The 19,340-nt window shown below is 45.5% G+C and overlaps 1 pseudogene; it reads left to right on the top strand.

The window, feature by feature from the left end:
- LOC121047770 overlaps positions 1 to 19,340 on the top strand; it is an 84,076-nt pseudogene that overhangs the window by 19,082 nt on the left and 45,654 nt on the right.

The following is a 19,340-nucleotide window of genomic DNA, read 5'->3' as shown; positions in this document are numbered from 1 at the left end:
TTAGCGGGGAAATTTTTTCGCTAAATTTAGCGGGAAATTTTCCCACTAGATTTAGCGGGGAATTTTTTCTGCTAAATTTAGCGGGGAAATTTACCCATAATGCACCGCGCGCTTACGCCGACGGCGACGCCGACGCCTATGGCGACGCCGCTGAAGCCGGTAACGGGCGCCTGAGAGCTGCACTCTAAAACGACATCAAAGGAATCGCCGTGCACGCGCTGTTCCGCAGCAGCAAGCACGGCATAAAGAGCGTGAGAGCGCTAATAAAGCGCTACTGAAGCGCTAATAGAGCGCTGCTGAAGCGCTAACCGTGCGCTATACACGCGCTAGGAAGAGCCACATGAGCGCTCCTTGGAGCGCTCACGTAGCGCTAACTTAGCGCTCCGCTGTATGTGTGAACCGGCCTTTAAGTTCCCTCGATGCATTGCGGCAGCGGTGGCGTAGTCAAACTGGCTGTTGCGATCGGTCTATTGAGAGGCATGCGCAATTTAGGTGACCACCAAGACACCCTTCGTGTCTAGTTGAAAGATCGGCGTTTGTCAATCTTCTGTTCTCCTGTGCGTTTTTTTCTTCTCATATTTCACTACCATTAGACAGCGCTCATTTTAAACACCCTACCGCCATCTCTCGTCCTAAGGTGCAGGAGCCGCGTCTCGGATCCTAATGGTCCCGTTATCTTACTTTCCTCGCACTTACCAGAAAACGGCGTCTTCATTAAGTGCGGTCGTGCTCGCGCATCTTTGCTCGACACGTCAGCCCTGCTTCTGCATCGCGTCTTTTCTAGACGACGACGTACGGAAAGGAAAAAGAAAACAAAACAAATTCGCTTAGCGAAAAGGGCCACAAGAAGAGGGCATTCGTCAAGAGAGCTAGAACGCGGGGCGAGAAAGTCGGCGCGACGTCGGCAGAAAACGCCGTCGCGAGTCCCGGAAAGGCCCCGCAGCGGAAACCTTAATGTTCGCGACGATCATCAGTCGCGCGAGGCGGATGAGCGTATGCACGAGCGACCCTCCTGATACCGGCCATTATTCATGCATGTTAGGAAGTCGTACACCCCACCCAACCTCGGTTCCGTTCATGCCCTCAAGCGTGGTTTGGGTTTGCGCGTCTGTTTGTTTGCTTATGTGTGCCTGTGTTTGCGTGAGTGTCTTCACGGGTGTGTATGAGTTTGCGGGTATTTGTGTGTACGCGCATGTGTGTGTGTGTATGTGGGTCTGTATACGTGTGTGTATGTGCGTCCGTGTGCGTGACTGCTTGTTCGTATGTGTTTATGTATGTTTGTTTGCGTGTGTGAATTTGTGAGTGCATGGCTGTGTGTGTCTGTATTTGGGTGCATGCGCACGTCTGCGTGTATATCAGCGTTTGTGTGTGGTGCGCGTGCACACTTTCTGTCTGCGAGTTTGTATTTGAGTCATAGTGATATAGTTTTGCAGGGTGACGACGCGCACGTCGCGGTTTACTCTACGGCGTCTCGTTTCGACTTTCGAGCTAAAAAGTGTCCAAATTAAAAACGGAAAGCGGAAAGCGTGCACATTCTCAGCGGGAACGTTTCGTTCCGTTCTTCTGTTTGGATATATTTTTTGTCGGAGCAAGACGGACACGTCGTGGAGAGAGGTCGCGCGTGACGTCGACTCAGTCGTTAGAAAGATGTCGCTCATGGCCGACCAACGAGAATGCCTCTGTCCACCTGCTCCTCCGCGTACAACGCTTCTCTCGGCCCCTTTCTTCCTTAGTCGGGTCCGAAGTCCCTATTGGCTGCTTCGCGCCTGCTTTGCTTGCATTCCTCCTGCTCCTGCAGCACTCGTTCAGATGGGAATCGCTGCGGTTACCGATGCTGATAAGTCTTGTAAGGTACACTTATGCGGCTCGTGAAGGTTAGTTATACGGCCAGGGGGACATTATGTGGCTGGCTAATCTTTGCGATAAGTCGGCTAGTTAATACAAATTCACTAATTAACTTTTTAATTCGTCAAAATAGACATAAGGTTTCAATTAGAAACTTAAATTACTAAATCAACTCTTTTTATAACGACTTGAAGCTCGGGGGTCAATTGGGGGCGCAGTACAGTTACCACTCGTACACCGGACGCAAAGCTCGCAGTGGCGGAACGCGATGATAATCTAATCATACGCGTTCTTCAACCACTATCCTTGTACTTCGTTCACGAGTGGTAACTTTAGTGCACTACTGAGCCTCTCACGCGCTCAGTCTTTCTGAAAATTGATAATTTAGTGGTTTTTCGATGACGCTCAGCAAGTTTCTAATAGAAACCATATGCCTATTTTGATTAAATAAGAAGTTAAGTAACGAGTTTTAATTAATTGGCCGATTGATCGTTACAATTAGTTTCTCTACTATGCCCCTCTGGCCGTATAACTCACCTGCACAATACGCATAAGTGCAACTTTGGCAGCTTTTTTTAGACATCTATAAAGCTAGAGAAAGAACACCCTATATATATGAAGAGAGATTACCAAACTACGTACAATTTTAATTAGTAATATAGTGTTGCAACAAATAATTTAACTGTTCTGAAATTCGAAAGTTATAAAAGAAACATGAGTTTTACTTTGAATGTAAGGTAAATTCACTCCAGCCTAAAATCTTTCAAGAAATACTTTTACCCAAGGCTATGGCAGTCATTAGCCTAAAAACAAAAACAGGAACGTCATTTGTGCCAAAAGCCCAAATTCATCAAATAATGTTGCATCCGAATGCTTTTCTTCGAACTCAACTGCCGTCTCGACTAATGAGATATTGACCCAACTCACTCAAAACAGGAAGCCATTTCCTGCATAGTCTAAAAAAAAGTAAAACAAATACCTTATTCTGTCCATAATTTCATATATATATATATATATATATATATATATATATATATATATATATATATATATATATATATATATAATATCTCGCAATATTAATTAAATAGGAATCCTTGAATCATAGAAGCACGTAAGACGTGATCTGTTGAGTTCTTCAGCTTGATGTGAGGCGGGCCCATTATCAGCACGCCCTTGCAGAGTTCATTCTACGTCGGAATTTTTTTAGATATTTGATGCATTATCAACTATCGTAATTTCGTGTTAGACTGAACCGGGAAATTATTTTTAAAACTTGTTTCACAAAATGTGTAGTGAGACTCAAATGGATCCTTGCGCTGTAAAGCCAGTCGGGAAAATCGGGGCATGCGCGTAAAATGCTTCAACTTTTACCAAACGTGCATTTAGGACTGAATTTTGCCTGGTTGAATTCTAAGGCGTCCTTCCCTTCCTGTAGACAACGAGACCAACAAACTTTCCAGGGTAAACGGCAGACGACTAAGTTAACGATGGTTTTTGCTTGTGGCGCCATCTCTTCATGAACACAGCAAACTGACGACAGAGTGCGTCGCCTGCTCGCTGCGTGCACTGTAAACTCTGTAACAGATAATGCGACGGGAAAAAAATGAACACTAGTTTTATACATTATAATTATCGGACCTTAGGTGTAGCGAGTATTTAGCCAAAGGTGAGATTATTTTACGGTTTCTTACAGCTGGCTGTGGCTGTGGCTGAGGGTCGGCGAAGACGCAAAACAATCAATTTAACTCCAGATTAAGGTTAGCATACAATCTGCCTATACCGTCCACCAACGAATAACAAAAGACAAAAGCCAAACAAATATATAAAAAAACGTAAACATTTTAACGAGGCAGAGTTAACAATTTTTGAAAACATATATGGTTTCGTTTATAGACGCGAACGAGAGGATAGAACCATACAACTCAACACGCTCACTCCAACTGCTTCATCCTCAGAAATAGACGGGGATATATGCTCTCCGCTATGGCGCCACTCAACCAACCCCGTACCCCGCTGCTGCTCGCAATAACCCCGTCTGTTTATCTGTCAGATCGATTTAAGCCACGCTGACGCATTCGTCGCCTTAACTTTTGACTATGTTTGCCTCTATAATTTTTCTTTCGATTTTATATTTATGCCTGCTAATAATCGTGCATATGGTCAACAAACTTTTTTATCCGCAGTCATGACAATGCATCGACAAGCGACCATCTCGATGGCTGCTCACGTTTTGGTTGTGTTCGCGTAATCTTTCGGGAACAGATATTTTGTCTGGTCTACATATTTTCTGCCACACGTCAACGGGAAGACCGTGTTTTCAAAGATTCAACCCTAACGCGTTCAATATTCAGCATTAAGAAACACGGAGCGTGGTTTCTCATGACTGCGCATATTTTTTCCATGCCTCTTCTTCCTCGTTTTTATAGGCTAATTTCCGCAACATTATTCGTTGGGGAATGATAATTAGCTGCACAGGACTCACCACTTCCCGCATTTCTTAATCTGCCGGTCACTCCGGATGGACGTGAAGACTGTTGCTGTGTAAAAATGTGGAAGTAAAATATTGCGCTATCGTAAGGAGGCCGATGAGAGTTCTCGATTGACCAACAGCAATAAAAAAAAATATATCAATACGTTTCGTGTCGAACGTCTCAGATTCATCGATTTCACTACTTGCCTTTTAGGGAAATTTGATTAAAGCATTTGTATGTTGTTATGAGGGGCGGGCTAAGCAGAACTACCGCTAATTACGTGAATTGACCGCGTCGCAATTTGCTGATACAGCAGGCTCTTTTTACGGCAGACTGCCAAGTGGGGTTCTAATTGAAGCTCCGCGTCGACTAAGATCATTTGGGACTCGGTTGTGTCGTTTTGCTTCTACAGCTGACGCTATTGCTGATCTTATCTCGTTTCAGCAAATCGTTGGAAGGTCGCCCTGGAAAGCCAGACCTGTTCGATGTCCGAATGAGGCCTTGGTGAGAACCCCGTTCGATTAGTTGTGATGTCGCGTTCATCGCGTTACATGCAGTCCATTAACTACGTGAGAGAGAGAAAGTGTTGTGAATGAAAATGGGGGGGGGGGGGGGGGGGGCAGGGGAGAGGAGGGCTTAGTTGTGCGACCAAAAAAACGCTGTGGTCGAAGTTCGCAATTGGCGAAACCACAGCTTACTGCATTATGATAATGCCTGCTCAGTTGCCGGATCGCCACGAGGCAAATCCTGCCAATCACGGCGAGGCAAATCCGGTTCGTGATGTCACGAAAGGAAACCATAAGAGGCCGCCACTGAAACATCTCGAAGCTGATAGCATCGAAGCCATTATGAATGATTTAAAGATGTTTGAACGACTTGGTACGAAATATTAGTTTATTGTTCATACTAGCACTAGCCGCGATACCCAGTATATGTAGCGAATCTTCGCATCGACAATTTTACTTTGGTTGGCAAAATAGATGTCATACTAATTCTTGGTTCCTTATTTTGCCGTAAGTCAGCTTTTACGCGCCAAGCTAACTAGAGGAATTGAACTTATTTGCGAGTAATGCTAAGAAGTTGGTCACTTTATCTCCCACCCGATATGTTGGACAGCAAACCCAAGCGCGATGGGAACAGGCGCAGGACTACAGTGTCCAATAACCGTCGCTCGAGGGCCGTTTTTACTGCGCGTATGTGCCTGCCCTTTTATGCTGCACTCCAGTAAATCACGCCGCTTTATTTGCTTTGTTTTTCTTCCAGGTTTATTGACGGCTCAAGTTCGCCTAAAGATGTCATTGTACTAATGGACACGTGAGTTCCTTTTACGGCGATAACCGCTACTGACAAGGTTTCGTGGCGGATCCCGGGGTTTGGCCGCGTGATCATCGTGGCCCCCTAAGTTTAGCAAAGACATTCCTCCGCTAAATTTAGCGGAGAATCACAGTTTCACGTGACACTGTGATATCATGATGTCACGTGAAGTTCCAAGTTTTCCCTTTAAATTTCGTCGGAATTTTGTGCCACGCGACGTTATAGTGCTACGTGACGTCACAGTGTCACGTGATATTAGGATGTCACATGACGTCGTGAAGTCACGTGATGTCACAATGTCACGTGACGTCAAAGTGTCAATTCAACGCCGTCCACTAGCGGGACCCAGACCCGCTAAGTTTAAACGCGGTAATGTAATTAAGTGCCGCAGATCCTTTTCAGGACACGCAAAGTAGAGTTTTTTTATTGTTGTTGTTGTTTTTGTTTTTTTTTAAGAAATGTGAGTCGATAATAATCTAACCTTTCTGCTGATGATGCGATATTGGAATAATTTATGTCATAAGGATGCTGTCTGATTTTATGCTACGTTTGAATTACTTACCTATAGGCAGGCATACTGATGTGTTTGTGGCCCTTGTCAACTAGTCCAACTTTGACGAAAAGGTCTTTGTTGCCTATTTACGATTGATCTTGGTATTGAGTTTATGTCATGGCAAGAAACTATGCATTATTGCTTTCCATTCTAGGAACAGTTGTATTGTTATTGGTGGTAATATTTGCACTTTATTTATTAAATTACTATAGTTCGGTCTTCATGCCTCAAAATGTACAAATAATCTCATGATGTAACTTTCCTTCTTCAAGTGTATTTTTGTTTCCTCCGACTACTGCAGAAGCGGCAGCATGCACGGCCCCTCCATGGAGATCATGAAGCTTTCCGTCAAGTCCCTCCTGAAGACGTTTGAAGAAAACGATTTCATCAACGTGGCTTGGGTGAGAGCTCGGTTTCGGTGGTCGTGTTAGCCGAAATTGTACACTAAGTACGCCCGGCGCTTCGACATATGGCATCCTACGTCGCCCCCATAACGCTTTTTAAGCACCAAGGCATAACCGCTCTCTATGTCCTTTCTTCTCCCTTAATCTTGTAACTTTAGTTTAACATATTTTATCGTCACACAGGAGACCAGCAGTTAACGTTCGTTGACTCGGTACCCTTGTGTGATGCATACAAAAAGGCAGGCGCATTATTTCTGAAAACGTTGCATTATAATGAAGCTGGCGACACTGCGGAACATGCGCTTCTAATTGTTACGTACTTATGCTCGGGAGTGAACATTATGTTATGGACTTGCTACTTCGACTGTGGGTTTTGAGTACGCACCGTGTAGTATCTTCAGCTTTACGAGAAGAGGACGTAATTTTGTAAAGGGCCTTTTGTTCCCCCTCTTACATTATTTCATTTACAAAAATTACCAGTACACTTTATTCCTCGTAAGAGCGTTGCATTGCTTTAATATAATGCTTCCCATATTAAACATTTTCTCAGCGCACCGTGATCCTACTTTGAGTCAGAAAAACCAAACGAACGACCGGGCTACGTCTAATTTCGTCTATGGGAAATCGCTCTAGCCTTCATCTAAACTTACCTCTAATCCAACTATTCGCAACTCCAGCAAAACAAACGGCACCTAGCGGGAAAACACTGAACTGGCCGGAACAGGTCCTTTCGCGATTTCTGCTTGTCTCTTGTGGCTTTCGTGTTTACATGTCGTCGATGCCCCTACAAAAATATGTATGGACGTCCTATGTACATACTTTTGCCGTTCTATTACCCCTTTGTCCATCCTATGGAATCCTGTAGACAGTTCTTAGACCGTCTATGTACCAGTGGTTTGCCACAGAATGGACACAACAACGCTATAGAGATCTTCGCGAAAGAAAAAGTTTTTCATTCCTTCCTATTTCCGTTTATGGTCCTGGTAAGTCTATGGACATCCTATTGCCTCTCTATGGTGTGAGCTATATATTGGTACATTAATAAAGTGATGCTGGGTAGACGGTTTCTTTAGGTGCAGCGAGGTGTCCGAGTTAAAGAGTTGTTAATTAAGTTCCGGGTATCAATATGTTACATTGATGTCTGGCGGCATATCCTACCTCAGTGTATATTCATTGTGGAGATGGAAGTGTTTAGTATGTGCCGGAATAATGTTTTTACTTTCTCAGTGGGAGGTAGATATATGTGGGTCGCTGCGGCCCCCGTAGATATTCGCAACTTTCACAACCCATAGGAGGCGCACTGGTGCCTATCAAAATTGCGGTGATCTGGATGATCGTCGTAAAACAGCGGTATACTAAACTGGGTCTGCGCGCGACGCGTAAGTAATCCTAGCGCGCAGTATCAAAACCTTACTTTAGGTTGTTTTTTTTCACGTCAGGAAAGTGTATTCAAGCCATTCTATTATGAGACCAATCATCCAGGAGCTAAGGAGTGCGATTCTCACACCGCGGTACCACCATCGCTTAAAGTGGCTTCTCTATGGACCCCGTAGGGACTCCGTGCAGACCTTGTATGGCTTCTCTGCAGACTCCATAAGGAGCCCGTGTAGACCCTGTATGGCTTCCCTGTGGACCCCGTACGTACTCCCTATAGACCTTGTATGGCTTTTTTGCAGACCCCTAAGGACCCTACACTCTTTAAAACGACGTTTACAGAGCACGTTTTTGCGTAAAAACAGATGGGAAAAAGCTCTTTTTGTAGAAACCTTTATTGGAGATCAGTACAAAATGACAAGGGCGTGATGTTTGCATACACTTTTAGCTTACAGGGTTTTGCGGCACAATAAATATTTTTTTTACAGCCATGCCTCACCGACGACTTCAGGTAGCGCGTCCCGACTTGGGTACGTCCTAACTTCGGTTGCAATTCGCGGCGCGTCCGCCTGGGAGACGGGAGTTGGCATCCCTGAAACCCCTCTTCTACCGTATATGTTTCGGCGCCAAAGTGGCCGATCAAAGCCAAAGCAGAACATTCGCATGCTGTCGAAAATCGATAGTCCCAAACCAGCTCACGTGGTCGTGCAGTTATCCGAGTGGCCGCTGCGGGTGGAATGGTGGCGTTGCGATTACAATTAGTTCGGTTTTCGAGCACAGATCGGTGCCGCTTTTTCAGAGCAAGTTCCTTAGCGTTTCCCAACTGACTTGCTCTAGAAACGTTGGTCGGTGTGGGCCCCGTAGCAGACCCCCTGCAGACTGAGTGGCTTCTCTGCGGATCCTGTAGGGACTCCCTGTAGACCTTGTATGGCTTCTCTGCAGACCCCATGAGGACCCTGTGTAGATCTTGTATGGCTTCCCTGTAAACTCCCTAGGGACTCCTTGTAGACTTCGTATGGGTTTTCTGCAGGCACCCTATAGACACCGTAAATACCCTGTGTAGAAACCCTATGGAGTCCCTATGGACTCTATATGGCGTCTTACCATAGAGAAGGTATAGGATGACCACACATCATCCATAAAATAGGACGTACATAGAACGTCCGTTGGCCAATATGCTATAGGGCAGCCATAGGACGACTTCACGGAGGCAACGGAGGTCGTGGTCTGCCTATAGACGCCTTTTGTTCTGCCTATGGACGCTGCTCTATAGAATGTCCTAGAAGTGTCCATACATATTTTTGTAAGGGTGGTTTGCGCGATAGAACACTTGTCCCAATGACTCTGTCGTAACTGGAGTATCATGTTCCTAAGTTGTTCTGTATGCAACCTACGCAACCGCGCGAAGCAGATATTCAGCGTTTGTCAATGTTTATCACCATTGCCGGAATAAGGTACGGGCTAAAGGGGCCGCTGCCCAGGGCCCAGGGCTGCAAGGGGGCCATGTGTTGGCCCCCGGAAACTTGAAAAACTGCTATAGTCGCTCTCAGCTCAGAACAGCTAAAGAAGGATCAAAACTAAAAGGAGCCTCTGGGCCCTGGCATTCTGGCATTGCCCCCCCCCCCCCCCCCCAATCAATTACTTCTTCTTCAACGTGGAAACAGCGATGCCTTAAAGTTCCCTTCTCTAGACGAGCTGGCGTTTGTGAACTCGTTGTAAAATATTCTGCTAGAGCCACAAAAAGTAAGCGTTGTCTCTCAGCTTCCTTGTCGAAGAGAGCAAAGCTGTCGACACTGGCGGTCCCTTTGAAGTCTCTTCTAATTGAGGACAGGTGGGAGGAGGGACACGGCGTTTTCAATTTTACTGGGGCCCCTTCGACGCGTTTTACGGACGATGGTGGGTTGGAAGGCAAGCAAGTGTTGCCGAAAGCTATAGGAGCAACATACATGCTACTCATCATTTCTGTTTATGTTTTGTCTTTTAGCGTAGTTCCATGTGGAAGTTTCCTCCAAAATGACAAGCCAAAAAAAGCAATATATATATATATATATATGTGTATATCGGTGAACCTCCCGAAGCCATCCTTTCTAACCATTAACAGGCCTTTCAAAGAGCCGGCTCTTGAGATGTCTCCCAAAAGTTTTCAAATGACAATGGGCGCGTTAAGTCCGTGCTCCGGAGCGCGAGAGTTTGGCGCTCCTTTCAGTAAACGGACAGGAGTGCCACCAAAGACCTCGAGCGTGCTCTTCGTGCACCAAGAATTTCTCAAAGCGCGAGTGATTTCTTCGCGCTCCGTGACGTCACGTAAACGAACTAGATGGTTGCGCTGCTGGTAAGACCGTTGACGCCGTCGAAACGAAAGGCGTAACCGGACCGCTGCCCATTTTCAGTTCATTAGTGCTTAATTTAGACGGTAAAACGATTTGGATTTGAAAGCCAAGACAGCAATTAGCGTTCCGAAATATGTTTGTTCGTGCATCTTGCCTGAAAAAGAAATTCATCTGTCAAACGGTAGCGTGCCGATAGCACATCGACAGAAATATTGTCGAAATGAGACGACATTCCGACCGCTCTTCCCCTTTTATAATGCTTAGCTAAATAAAGATACTTCGATTGGACAGCCGAAACATCAGTCAGCGTCGAGGAAAAAGGTTTGCACGTGCGTCTTGCCTGAAAACGAATTGATCTATCGAACGAGAGTGCCGATAGCTCGGCGACAGAAAAGTCGTGATGAAAAGACAGTCAGACTGTTGCCCTGCTTGGAATGCTTAGACCAGCCGAAGCGAATAAATATACTTAAATTAGAACGCCAAAACATCAGTTAGCGTTGCGGGAAAGGTTTTGTCATGCATACCGCGTAAAAAAGAATTGGCGTGCTATCAAACGACGGTGAGCCGGTATCGGCGTAGCTTTCGTCCCGCGCTGCGACACGGAACCACGGAGTCTCTGACAATTTTTTAGGTTTCATGCGTCAACGAGCGGGTTTACGAAGGCTGTCTTTAATTTAAATTGGAACAGCATGCATAGACAATAAACAGATCGGCCAAGGTAACTTTTCACATATGTGCACGAAGCGAGTCTTCAGACATTTCATGAATATTAAAACGTTCGTAGAAGCTTCATAACGTCGCCGTCTTTTGTTGTTTTAGACTCTGCCGCTGCCCACGGGGATAAATAATTTATCTTCGAAATAATTTCGGCTTCTGCCACCCGTATCCAGGAGAAGCCGGGTGTAGTGTAGCGACCAAGGCCGAAGTGACGAAAAGTCGAACAACACTTTGTTTATACGAACACATGTTTATATAGGCAACAACACTAGCGACACACACAATCAAGGTTGAAAGACGTAATACAGAAACGGAAACTACGACACAATACCGGGTTCGCCATAACCGTGCGGTGGGAAGGAGCTCGTGTGGCTCGTCGATAGTCTCGGGCCGTGTTTCAAAATTTACTCGATCTCACTCTACGGTAAAACTTCCGTCTGTACTTTAGCGTGCGAGAGGCCGCCCACGTCCAGCGTTTTTCTATTTTTGTTGTCACGTGACATAATCTGCAGGGTAACTCGGATCTGTTCGAGTTGATCTGAAACGCAGCCTTGGTCTGTTGCCCTCCTCTACGCCATGCGTCGTTCAGTTGCTGCGCTCGGAATAAAGGAGCGCAGACTTGACGGGACCAGCGACTGCAAGCAACAGCTCTGGAGCCTGTGAATAATTTGCCAGTGCGAGACAACACTTCTCCTGCCATCTAGTGATATGATCGCTGCAATTTTGGATGTAGGAGTGTCTTAGTTTGGGACATGAGGGATCTGTTATTATCGCATCGGCTTCAAAACGGCTTGAGCACTAAATACTGTAACGACCAAGATTACTTTTTAAGTCAGCAATTGATTAAAAAAGAGTTAGTTAGACAAGTTCCGATCAATCGGAGAAAGTACTAGAATAAAAACATTATATTCTCCGGACAGTTTTTGAGTTGCGACTCGCGATGCATGTCGTTAGGGGCAGCAAAATGTTTTTTTTTTCTTTTTTTAATGTAAATTATTCGGGTATCCATTCGGTTGCCACCTAATGCAGTCTGTGCCTAGGTAATCATACTAGTCGACATAAAGGGAGCCATATGTGCCGTCTCTCTAACTCACCATAATGTTGAATTTATGCAAGTCGTCAGAGACACGTACTCTATAAATAAGGTAGTACGTCTGATAAAACAAGTTCATAGAAAAGCGGAGTCAACATTTTAACATTTAAACGGAAGTTTACGAGACTCTCCATGGAGCTGCTAAATGTGCACGGCACTTCTTAACATTTTCCCGAATTGTTTATAGTTAACTGTTTATTTTTGATTTGTACGTCTTAGTGAGCGATTGGCTCTTTCCAAAACAGCCTCTAACCCCAATCCCACGGTCTTCATTTCCATCAGTGATACCTGATTTCCCTAATTGTAGAAGCTACATATACATATCGACACCTTCCAATGTGTACCATAAGATTAAAAGTATTTATATTTCATAAGGTGGTGAAATACACAAACTGCCGTCATTGTCGTTACCAAAGTCAAGTTTGGGGGTTCTACCTGCCAAATTAACGACGGGCATCTGACACGCCCCAGCGGAGGATGGAGGATTAATTTCGACCACCTGGGGATCTTTCGACGTGCAACCGAAAGCTCTGTTACACGGCGCTTTCTCCGCAATAAGCCTCCGACAGAATGCGGGCACCACGGCCGGGACTCGAACCCGCCACCAGGGGATCCGTAGGCCGGCGCATTGCCTCCGAGCCACCGAAGTGGCTATTGTCGTTACCGCCACCACATCGTCATCATATTCAGTATTATCATCATCAACAGGGGCCTCGTGAACAGCCTCAGCCCAGGGCCCCAAAATTCCTTTATCCGGCCTTGTTCCTAAGCACCGTGGAATGAGAGTGCGCAGTTTTTTGATCGCTTCCTCGAAAAAGGCCAAGCCTCTGGAAGCCCACTTACGCCGACACATCGAAGCAGGCTCGAAACATGGAGGATAAAAAGTGGGGCAAACCATTTTGAGTCCAACGCTCGCTTGCTGATTCTCCAGCGTTGTGCGTTGATCTCGCGCATTGCAAAACACGGCGTGTATTAGACCGCCATATTTGCACGATAGCGGTGTCCCCTTTAAGTTGCTCGAGTGGCGAATAGGAACTGAAAGGGTGAGAATTACAGGGCGTCTCTTTCGGGGGTTCGGCCTCTAGCACGAGCTTGTTGCGCCTTCCGTCATGCTTCGGCCGCTCGTACACGCTCGAACCTCACGAGACGCCGAAGCCTCATCGAAGGTGACAAGCTCGCGCTGGAGGCGGGACAACCGAAGGACCTCCCTGCCGTTCTTATCCTGTCAGTGACGTATAATCACTGCCGTCACTCTAGATCTTGACACTAAAAGACAATTCTTTTGTGTCACTGCGTGTGTGCATTGACTCGTGCGCTTACGTTTTACGTTAAAATGGGGAGTTTTAGAACAGGGGGTCCCAAACGTACTGGTTCCTTCGAGAAGTTTGGGGTATCGCAGTGCGCACCCGCAGGGGTTCTGCGCATGCGCAGTGCGATTCCCCAAGCAAATCGGGGGACCCGAGGCTTTAGGGGGCCCCCTGTTCCGAAGCCTCCTATAGTAAGTATGTTCAGCCGCTAAATTTAGCGGAACGAGCCCGCGCGGCAAGGAACATCGAAAGCTTTCTATGTGACGTGACCAGAACCCGCGCTGGCTCATCAGATCCGTCGACAGACCAAGAACCTTTGTACTGCGGGATTTGTTGGTATGCCCAAGCTGCACTTTCTAACTTGGCTCAGCCCACTGATATTGGCAACGTTTCTTTTTTATATCACCCCGAGCAATTCAACAAGTAATTTCGCGGTGTGAATTTTTTTTAGTTATTTAAATTAAATGTTTACCGAAAACCTAAATTGGAAGTACGCTCGGTACACGATTTCGAATTAGGAATGCGCAGCCTGGCTACACGTAAACGGTACAATACAGAAACGCTAGGAAGTTACGAAAACCTTGAAGGTTTTCGACAGAGATGATAAAAGAAAAAGAAAACTACTCATCAAGAAAACAACACCATAGAAAAAAACGAGGGAATTTTTCGCTTCATTGTCCCACATCTGCTATGCGTTCATTTTTCATTTTCGCACGAATATATTCGCGCAACGTTCTGGTGATGGGAACCCTTTGTCCTCGGCGGCAGGCAGAATTAGAAGTCTGACACCGCAGAACGCTCACCCATATGTACTGCCGCACATCAGAATTCGCTGAATTATATATGAGAGGACCGCTTCTGGAGGCGCCTACAAATACCGGTATCGAATTTTGGATAACCTCCCGTTCCTTCAACAGTCCCAAGGCCTCGTTTGGTTTCGCCCGCATTATTTAATAAAAGGCGACGGGACACGGCGAAGCCATATTGACGAAATCGTCGGTCCAGCCCTTATAAATTTTTTATGGAAAAAGTTTTTTTCTTCTTCTTCTTTTTATTTCGCGCGTGTTTCGGCTTCGCTGTTAATGTTTGTTCTTCGTTTTACGTTGCACTTAAAGCTCTCCGATGCCTGAACTGGTTTTCTGAGTTTTCTGGTTCTTTTGATTTAGTTCAGTTTTCTTTTTCTATTCAAATAATGAAGAGGTGTTTTTTTGTTTTTTTTCTCGTGGTTTTGGGTTGCGATCAAATGTCCAGATCAAAGACTATCGAAGTTTGCAGCAACCTGAAGATCAAAGGGAGGCAGGTCACGGCTGCAGAAAGAGTGCTGACGTGTCAAGTTTTGCATGAGCGCGAAGAGAGCATTAGCGAAGCAAGCAGCGCTTCAGACGCGCGTTTCACGTTAGCACAAAAAAAAAATTACCTCATGTAATTTTTTATCACAAAAAAAAAAATTGTGATGTTAGAATTTTAAGTAAGACGCTAGAAAATAACGTGACCGCAGTCAATGCCCTTTTTTTGTCGTTTGCAAGGAGGTTACCATAAATGGTTTCAATGAACTAATACCCCGAGTTATAAAGTTGTTTTGATATATAGTTTATTCTTCTATCGACACATTACCTTAACTTGAAAACCATTGTATTGGTAAAAAGTACTCCGATAAAAAAACTGATTTTTTAAAATTAAATTTAGCAAAAATGCAAAATAGCTTTAAACGTTTTTCTAGACGCACTTGCTTCTCATGAAAACAATCGCTTAACATAATAAATGGCGTTTCTCACATTTTTACAAACCACATAAGTCGAAATTTTGAGGTTAGCGCATTCGTTTTTTGTTCTTTTTTTATTCAGGTGCTGAAAGGTTTTCTTTCATATCACTAAACGTGTTGATTGACATCACACTAACTTGAACACGATTGGAAAATATTCCGTGATAATCTGTCATATTGTCGTTATTTGAAAAGTGTTCATGTATCTTATGATTTGTAGTTACATCTCGAGTTATAAAACCGTAAGCGTCAATTACAGATGTGTTAATCGTTTTGCATTCCTGGTTGCGACTTATGGGTGTAGGAACAAATGGTCCAGGAACTAATGGTCCCGGAACTAAAGGTCCCGGAACAAATGGTCACAGAATAATGGTCCAGGTCTAAGGTAGAACAAAATAGTCCCGTAAGAAGACTGTTTTGAAACTAAGATATACCATGCAATATGCTTTCTCCATTATGCAATCAGTGATTCCCTGGTGTAATGAAGGATCTCATCCCTATTTTGATGCCGGTTACTTGGAAGAAAGTGGTCGGGTATTGAACTTAATTTTATTCAAATCCGCCATAATATTTTCGAACAAAAAATTTTTGAAACGAAAATATAGTACCCCAAGTTATACAATTGAAGCGGGTCTATATCAGATGAGCGAATCGACGTTTTAGCGAATATCGGGGACGCATGTTAACCCCCCCCCCCCCCCCCCTCGCGCTGCGCTTAGGCGCGAAACCCATGTACGACGAAACCGTCCGATCCTATGTCCGACCACGCAATACGACGGTCGGAGGCGAGAGTTTTCAACGCTCTGCGATGCTACGAAAACCCTCGCCCCCCAAGGTCATTCCGGCAGTCCGCATGTCGGATCGGAAAGTTTCGTCGTACATGTGTTTCACGCTTTACGCCTCTTTGGCGGCGAGAGTCTGCGGCAGCTCATTACAAAATATGTGAACGTAGTTGGCCCACACGTTAACGCCCCTTCGCGGCGTCCAACTATTCGCTAAAGTGTCATTCGGTGAAACGTGGGCGTTCGCTGAAACGTCATTCGATCAAGTGGGTGCAAAGCTGTTGAAGCCATGAAACTCGAATTACTTCCATCTCGTCATGACTCGTAGTGGTATCGCACATAACGAGCGGTGCCCGATGCCTTTATAGCTGCATTAGGTTTCCATAGCGCAGAAATATTTCTCAGCTTCCCCAAAAAAATATAGAAACGGATCGAAGTTCGTGCAACCGTCAGGCTCGAAATTCGGAGCTTTTCTTATAAGTTGGAAACCGTTATTGGATTTTATCGTATTTATCCGAAATCGCAGAAGCCAGATTGGCTATATTTATCTGGCATAATTTTTTTCTAGTTTGTACTTGGAACCATTTGTTCCGGGACCATTTGTTCCGGGACCGTTTATTCCGGGACCATTTATTCCGGGATCATTTGTTCCGTTTCTCGCGACTTATGCTATGTTCACACTACGGACGCAACGCGCCAACGTTTCATAACACACGCAAACCCAAGCGCAACAAACGGAACATGTTCGTTCAGACCACGATTGCTCGTAGTCTGAACGAAATCGTTCCGCTTCTTGCGCTTACGTTTGCGGGTGTTATAAAAAATCGGCGCATTGCATCTGTAATGTGAGCACAAGATAACGTGGTGCCTGCCGCATTTATTTTTCTCTCTTCAAAACAAGGCATTTTTACGCATTCTTTGGTGTTTCATGAGCCGTGAGAATCTCTACAATATATGACGAAAAGCTGTCTTCCCTTAACGCCGTTTTCTTTTTTTTTCTTTTTTTGTAACATCTTTTTAGTCAACGGCTGCGGCTTAGCTAAAAAAAATTTTTAAGCTATAAAAAAAGATTAAAGCCGTCAACATTTGTATTGCGCCCTTGTCCAGCTGCTGCAAGGCAATAACCGACCTTCCAGTTGTGTTATCTCTTATTTTGATCCCTTCGCTCCATGCATCATTACAACAGCAGGACAGGTTATTGCTATTTTAGATTCGACTGCGTGCTTCTCCCCGGCATTGGCCTTTGTGGAAGCTCGTCAACGCCCACTTGTGGCTCGGTATCTTGATAAGACCAGAGAAGGTCAGCAGTGATAGCTTAATCTGAATTCGCTTTATTTCGGTACTGCAGTTTCAAGAACTAGTGTTTGTGTGCGCAAGCCTTTTGCGTTCGCACTGAAAGACCTGGACACTCCCCGGTTTGCGTGCAAGCTCGTACAGTGAACGCATCTACCAGGAATGCGAGATGCTTATTTAGCCTTCTGTAATTTATTCCAATAGTGTGGATGCGTGGTTTTCATCTGCTGTTTGAGTATAATACCTGCACCACACGGTCCCATTTTCCGTTACCTTTCGTTATGAAATTTTACGTCTGCTTACGCCACAACTCACAGGGACATTTCTGTCTTGGGTTGCCAAAGGCATGGTAGCGCCTTTTAGACGAGGACAAAAGAAAGGAAGGCAAGACAGACACGAGCGCTGACTGCAACTATTTAATCGACATGGAAACGAGGCATATATACACTCTTCGATCCTAACAATCAGCCAACCCCAGGCCTTGCCGCCGCTCGCATGAACTGCACCTCCTCATGCGAGCGGCGGCAAGGCCTGGGTTTGGCTGATTGTTAGGATCGGAGAATGCATATATGCCTCGTTTCCATGTCGATTAAATAGTTGCAGTCAGCGCTCGTGTCTGTCTTGTCTTTCATTTGTCCTCGTCTAAAAAGCGCTACCATGCCTTTGGCAACCCAAGACCAATACCAACTAGCCAGCATTCAGCATTAACATCTGTGCTTCATTTTAAGCGTGGCTACCAGTTTAAGGCGAGAGCCTGGCACGGGACATTCGAGGAACAGATGTTTCGGTGATTTATACGTAACGTAAGAAAACGAGGCTGTCCGTACCAGTTTTTAGACAAAAAGATAAGATCAGAGTAAGTACAGGTGGGATTCACTGGGCACCACGTTTCAGCGAGGTGGTCGCAGCTCATTAGAGTGAGCCTCGCCTTATTTTGGTGTGGAATGTACGTTGCGCAAGCTATTTGGAAGCTCATTGTAAGATCGTTGTCAGCGGGAGCAGACTACGACCTCCAGTGAATGCCGCTTATATAGGAGGTATTCACTGGACGCCATATTTGAGGGCGATTTTTAGAGCGCATGCTCAGAACGAGCTCACCCTAAAAGCCTGCTAAGACCGGCAACCTTGATGGTGCTAAATACACGCTCCAAAAGGACTGCGGACGCTCGCCGTCAGCACGCACTCAGCAGCAGCGCACACGGATATGGCCGCCAGTGAATACTCCCTACACGGGGTGAGCACCGCGAGCAACCCGTGAGTAAAGTAACATTCATTATAGTCACTGACAAAGTGAGAAGGGCCGGGCTTGTCTTTCGAACGCCCGGCTTCCAGCACGCGCACTAAGCCTTTCGCCCTGCTTCGGGTGTGCGGGCGCGTTCGAGGTGCACGAGACGGCGAAGCGTTGTCGAAATCGGCAACTCGAGCTGGAGGTTCGGGCAGCTGAAGCTCCTTTCTGTCGATTTCACTGGAGTAACTGGATCGTGGGAAAGTAGCGCCGAGCTCCCCATATGGTCGCCCTTTTGGCCCTTGAAACGAGCATTTCCTCCTTGACCTCTCCATTCTTGGTGACTCAATCTAAATTCGCTGGTGACGTGTAGCTTTATGGAGACGTTTCTTGTATACCGAGATTTTGCTGTCCACACACCGGCGAAACAAGCGTACATCTTCACATACTGTGTCGGTGCTTGGAGGCATCGAAAAATAATTTTCCTGTATTGAAATAAACTATATTAATCTAAGAGATCCGTGGGGATGGGCATGATTGATAAGTTGATTGCATACACAGTGCCAAAGACGCTTACATTGGCGAGGAACGCCTTCAGTACGATGATGCTCCATGGCGATCTTGGTGCGACTGAATTCAAGTGACCCTCTCCAAGCTTCGAAGATCTGAATGGACCGAGATGGCGATTTCCATGGCAACAGAGACCGATGAACCAATCACATTGCGAGGTTTTAGTCGTCTGTATGTTGGTATTTGTTTGTGCTCGGCTAGCAGGCAGGAAAGGCAATGGCGCTACTTTCCCAGAATTCAGTGACTTTAGTTTTCATCATTTCAATGAGTACGAGTGCTACAACCTTTAAGGTGCAA

The sequence above is a fragment of the Ixodes scapularis genome, unplaced genomic scaffold (assembly GCF_016920785.2).
Source record: "Ixodes scapularis isolate PalLabHiFi unplaced genomic scaffold, ASM1692078v2 PGA_scaffold2__306_contigs__length_199485367, whole genome shotgun sequence".
Taxonomy (NCBI): Eukaryota; Metazoa; Arthropoda; class Arachnida; order Ixodida; family Ixodidae; genus Ixodes; species Ixodes scapularis.
The sequence above is the reverse complement of the archived record's forward strand: the minus strand, read 5'-3'. Positions and strand labels throughout refer to the sequence as shown.